Source organism: Dendropsophus ebraccatus, chromosome 10 (assembly GCF_027789765.1).
Source record: "Dendropsophus ebraccatus isolate aDenEbr1 chromosome 10, aDenEbr1.pat, whole genome shotgun sequence".
Lineage (NCBI taxonomy): Eukaryota > Metazoa > Chordata > Amphibia > Anura > Hylidae > Dendropsophus > Dendropsophus ebraccatus.
The window spans coordinates 75,854,000-75,860,526 of NC_091463.1; positions in this window are offsets into that span (position 1 = coordinate 75,854,000).

The following is a 6,527-nucleotide window of genomic DNA, read 5'->3' on the forward strand; positions in this document are numbered from 1 at the left end:
TTATAAATAAAATGGGACTATTGTGACGCTTATAACGGTTTTATTTTTTCACCTATGGGGCTGTATGGGGTGTCATTTTTTCCGCCATGATCTCTAGTTTTTATTAATACCATATTTGTGAAGATCGGACGTTTTGATCACTTTTTATTATTTTTTTTATATATATAATGTAACATAAAATCGGTAATCTGCGCACTTTTTTCCCTCTTTTCGTGTACGCCGTTTACCGTTCGCAATGACGCTTGTTATATTTTAATAGATCGGACAATTACGCACGCTACGGTATATTATATGTTTATCTATTTATTTATTTTTATATGTTTTATTTATATAATGGGAAAGGGGGGTGATTTCAACTTTTATTGGGGGAGGGGTTTTGGGGTAGTGTGTTAGTGTTTTTAATTTTTTTTTTTTTACACATTTGAAGTCCCTTTGGGGGACTTTTACATCCAGTACTTGGATTTTTACACTGATGAATGCTATGCCATAGGCATAGCATTGATCAGTGTTATCGGCGATCTGCTCATTGAGCCTGCCTGTGCAGGTGAGAGACCTCCGGCGGCCCGTTTTACCGATCGGGACCCCCGCAGTCACACTGCGGGGGTCCCGATCGGTAGGTGACAGGGGACTCCCCCTGTCACTTACACTTAAACGCCGCGGTCGCGCCGCGATCGCGGCGTTTAAGGAGTTAATGACACGCGGCAGCGCGATCGCTGCAGCGTGTCATTACCGGTGAGGTCCCGGCTGCTGATTGCAGCCGGCCCCCACCTGCTATGAAGCGCGCTCCGCTCCGGAGCGCGCTTCATAGCGTGAGAAACACCCAGCGCGTACAGTTACGCCCTAGGTCGTCTGGGGACAGACTTCCATGGCGTAACTATACGCCCTGGGTCGTCTAAGGGTTAAAGAGCACTTCTCCTGATATTCCTTGTTGCTTCCCATAAGCTCCCAGCTCTCCTCTCATTCCTTTCTCTGGCTTCTGCCCGTGGTTCCAGCCTTTCCAGGTTCTAGCTATCCTGCCTGTGACTGTTATCCCGGTTCCAGCCATGAGTCCCGCTGTGTTCCAGCCTACCTGTGTTCCAGCCTACTATTAAGCTAAACCAGGGGTAGTGACCTGGGGGTCGCTGGCCGCATCAAGTCCATCCCGCCTTGTGGTGGGCACTGGTGAAGACCAGCTTGGGTAACTTGGGTAATAGCACTGAAGGGCAAGGGAGCGTGTAATCAGCTCTCCAAAGCTGTAAAAGGCCATAGCGTGTAAGCACAGTCTCACCTCCTCTAGTCACAGTTCACCTCTTGGACTTTTCCATCTTAAACACTCCTCATTCCTCCCAGTTCAGGTTTTGACTGAAACAAAGAAGCAGGATATAAAGAGAAAGATTTCTATGTATTGTCCATGTGGATGTTTGAGACTTGAAACTGATATGTTGGGAGATTACATCACCAGAACACACGAAACCAATGTTTTCTTTTCTTGCTGAATCGTTTTACCGTACAAGGTTAAAGAAAAGAATGACACCATATCATTGACATTACGAGAACAGTTTGTCAGATAAGCTGCCAGGTCATCTCAGTTTACTGCATTCACCATAGGTATGAACCCAAACAGACTAACCTCCAAAGTGCTGACTGAGCACTATCAACACATTTATTGTAGTTAGGTCACATGATGCATTATTTCTTTTGCATCCTAGGAGATAAGCCATCATATGACTGTGCCATCTGCCAAATGAACTGAGCTAACGTGCAGTACCAGATGAAGTCAACAGGCAGAAGTGGCACCATTTATAAACAAGGAAAGAAAAAAAAAACACAAGGATATACCTGGGAATTCCACTGATTTCAAATAAAGGAACAAAGCATCAGACTTCCACTGAGCAACGACCCTGACCCTGCCAGGCTACACAGCTGGGGACCAGTTTATATAGGGCTAGTGATAACTGTGTCTGTCATCTGCCCTGTGTCCTTCTGCTTAACCCCCTATGTGTAGTAGTAAGTAGGCTCTCAAGGAGTGTGACCTATAGTGTGGGATTGGTACATATGTGTCTGACGTCTGTAGAAGGCAATGATTGTAGAGATGTGATTAACGTATAAAATCATGTAAACTTTATCTAATTAAAAATATTCATGGATCATATTGCATAGTCATATAGCAAGTATCATAAGTGGTAGTTATAGAGCAGATAATAAAAATCATAAGAACAGATATATTTATAAAATCATGCAGTATAGATTGCCGAAATAAACTGTCAGCGCAGGGCCCTTGTGCTGGTTGTTATTATTGACGGAGATTGTGGCTCTCGTGAAATACACTGTATCCTTTGCACTATTTTGGATACAGTAGCTTAATATTGTGCTGAGTGTCTCAAAATTCATTAGCCTCTTGCCTCGTTCTTGCTTAGAGCAGAATAGGGATGATATAAATTGATAGTAGTGTGCTATTGCAATGTGGTTACGGTCCGGATACTGATTAGCTGTATCCAACATACATTATACCAATTAGCTGCATCCAACATATATTATACAGTTGGTAACTTATAGTGCGTATTTCAATTGTATTTGATTTGTGCATACATACCCAAATGTTTGTTGTTGTATGTCCAATATATATATATATATATATATATATATATATATATGCTTGGCAGTATTTCTATAAATAAACTGATGTTGGTGGACATCCAGTAGACAGCAGCCGCATAGGAGGAGGGTTGGTCAGGCTCTGAAGCGTGCCACTTTTGGGTCTCCACTGCTCCCGCTTGCCGGCGTGTGTGGGATCTTACAGAGGCTGTCACTGTGTCCGCATGATGTAGAGCGCGCTCTCTTTTAAATCTCTAGTAACGGTCCATACGAGTGCAGAATGGAGGCTGTGTGGAGGCTTTTCGGGATAACTTTGCCGATAAACCATTTTTGGCTTGTAATTATATACTCACACAGCCTCCATTCTGCACTCGTATGGACCATTACTAGAGATTTAAAAGAGAGCGCGCTCTACATCATGCGGACACAGTGACAGCCTCTGTAAGATCCCACACATGCCGGCAAGCGGGAGCAGCGGAGACCCAAAAGCGGCACGCTTCAGAGCCTGACCAACCCTCCTCCTATGCGGCTGCTGTCTACTGGATGTCCGGTGAGAGGTGGATAATCCACCAACATCAGTTTATTTATACAAATACTGCCAAGCATATATTGGACATACAACAACAAACATTTGGGTATGTATGCACAAATCGAATACAATTGTAATACGCACTATACGTTACCAACTGTATAATATATGATGGATACAGCTAATCAGTATCCGGACCGTAACCACATTGCAATAGCACACTACTATCAATTTATATCATCGCTATTCTGCTCTAAGCAAGAACGAGGCAAGAGGCTAATGAATTTTGAGACACTCAGCACAATATTAAGCTACTGTATCGAAAATAGTGCAAAGGATACAGTGTATTTCACGAGAGCCGCAATCTCCGTCAATAATAACAACCAGCGCAAGGGCCCTGCGCTGACAGTTTATTTCTGCAATCTATACTGCATGATTTTATAAATATATCTGTTCTGCTCTATAACTACCACTTATGATACTTGCTATATGACTATGCAATATGATCCATGAATGTTTTTAATTATATAAAGTTTGCATGATTTTATACGTTAATCACATCTCTACAATCATTGCCTTCTACAGACGTCAGACACATATGTACCAATCCCACACTATAGGTCACACTCCTTGAGAGCCTACTTACTACTACACTATTTCTCATTGTTCCCGGGCGTTGGAATAGTAGTGCACTCGGAGTATACACCTTTTTATTTTTATCCTTTTTCCATAGTGGGGTGTAGCAAACATTTACTACATATAAACCCCCTATGTACTGCAGTGTGTCTGTGACACAAACTTCACTTACATGCTGCAAGACAACAAAGGGTTAAAGAGAAAAAGGAGATTCCTGCTTCACTGTTTGTACAATGATGACCCCTGACAGGGCCGGACTGGGACAAAAAATCAGCCCTGGCATTTCCAAGCACACAGGCCCACTCGCCGTGCGGTGATAAGTTATGAGACGATGTTGTGAGTGCAGCGCGGCTACATGTTGTATCATCACAGCCATGACTGGAATTACAGATAATAACACAGTAAATGGGGTCAGAAGCTTCGGTCACTGTGCTCAGTTTAACACCACCAACACATACTGACTAATACCACCACACACTGACTAATACCACCACACACTGACTAATACCACCGCACACTGACTAATACCACCGCACACTGACTAATACCACCGCACACTGACTAATACCACCGCACACTGACTAATACCACCGCACACTGACTAATACCACCGCACACTGGCTAATACCACCGCACACTGACTAATACCACCGCATACTGACTAATACCATCACATACTGACTAACACCACCGCTGCTACTAACTAACTTCCACTGTACACATATCACTATCACCTCATACAGTCTCTTCTCCCCCTCCCTTATAGATGGCCCCCTCTCTTCTCCCCCTCCCTTATAGATGCCCCCCTCTCTTCTCCCCCTCCCTTATAGATGGCCCCCCTCTCTTCTCCCCCCTCCTTTATAGATGTCCCCCTCTCTCTTCTCCCCCCTCCTTTATAGATGTCCCCCTCTCTCTTCTCCCCCCTCCTTTATAGATGTCCCCCTCTCTCTTCTCCCCCCTCCTTTATAGATGTCCCCCCTCCTTTATAGATGTACCCCCTCTCTCTTCTCCCCCCTCCTTTATATATGTGCCCCCTCTCTCTTCTCCCCTCTCTCTTCTCCCCCCTCCTTTATAGATGGCCCCCTCTCTCTCTTCTCCCCCCTCCTTTATAGATGGCCCCCTCTCTCTTCTCCCCCCCTCCTTTATAGATGGCCCCCTCTCTCTTCTCCCCCCTCCTTTATAGATGTCCCCCCTCTCTCTTCTCCCCCCCCTCCTTTATAGATGGCCCCCTCTCTCTTCTCCCCCCTCCTTTACAGATGTCCCCCTCTCTCTTCTCCCCCCCTCCTTTATAGATGTCCCCCCTCTCTCTTCTCCCCCCTCCTTTATAGATGTCACCCCTCCTTTATAGATGTACCCCCTCTCTCTTCTCCCCCCTCCTTTATAGATGTGCCCCCTCTCTCTTCTCCCCCCTCCTTTATAGATGTCCCCCCTCTCTCTTCTCCCCCCTCCTTTATAGATGTCCCCCCTCTCTCTTCTCCCCCCTCCTTTATAGATGGCCCCCTCTCTCTCTTCTCCCCCCTCCTTTATAGATGTGCCCCCTCTCTCTTCTCCCCCCTCCTTTATAGATGTCCCCCCTCTCTCTTCTCCCCCCTCCTTTATAGATGGCCCCCTCTCTCTTCTCCCCCCTCCTTTATAGATGGCCCCCTCTCTCTCTTCTCCCCCCTCCTTTATAGATGTCCCCCCTCTCTCTTCTCCCCCCCTCCTTTATAGATGGCCCCCCTCTCTCTTCTCCCCCCTCCTTTATAGATGTCCCCCTCTCTCTTCTCCCCCCCTCCTTTATAGATGTCCCCCCTCTCTCTTCTCCCCCCTCCTTTATAGATGTACCCCCTCTCTCTTCTCCCCCTCCTTTATAGATGTGCCCCCTCTCTCTTCTCCCCCCTCCTTTATAGATGTCCCCCCTCTCTCTTCTCCCCCCTCCTTTATAGATGTCCCCCCTCTCTCTTCTCCCCCCTCCTTTATAGATGTGCCCCCTCTCTCTTCTCCCCCCTCCTTTATAGATGTCCCCTCTCTCTTCTCCCCCCTCCTTTATAGATGTCCCCCCTCCTTTATAGATGTCCCCCCTCTCTCTTCTCCCCCCTCCTTTATAGATGGCCCCCTCTCTCTCTTCTCCCCCCTCCTTTATAGATGGCCCCCCTCTCTCTTCTCCCCCCTCCTTTATAGATGTCCCCTCTCTCTTCTCCCCCCTCCTTTATAGATGTCCCCCCTCCTTTATAGATGTCCCCCCTCTCTCTTCTCCCCCCTCCTTTATAGATGGCCCCCTCTCTCTCTTCTCCCCCCTCCTTTATAGATGTGCCCCCTCTCTCTTCTCGCCCCTCCTTTATAGATGTCCCCCCTCTCTCTTCTCCCCCCTCCTTTATAGATGGCCCCCTCTCTCTTCTCCCCCCTCCTTTATAGATGGCCCCCGGTCACTGCAGCCCGCTCCTGTTACCTCCTATCACCGCAGCTCGCTCCTGTGGCCTCCTGTCACCGGAGCCCGCCTCTGCCCGCTCTGGTCACCGCAGCCCGCCTCCTGTCACCGGAGCCCGCCTCTGCCCGCTCCGGTCACCGCTGCCCGCTCGGTCCGCCTCCTGTCACCGGATCACAGCCTCTGCCCGCTCCGGTCACTGCAGCCCGCTCGGCCCGCCCCTGACGTGCGCTAATCCAATCAACGTGGAGCAGCGTGGGGCCGCTGCGGTGCACGTAACACGCGTTCCACGGCCGGCCGCAGCGGCCACATGCTGCTCCACGTTGATTGGATTAGCGGAGCACGTCAGGGGCGGGCCGAGCGGGCTGCAGTGACCGGAGTGGG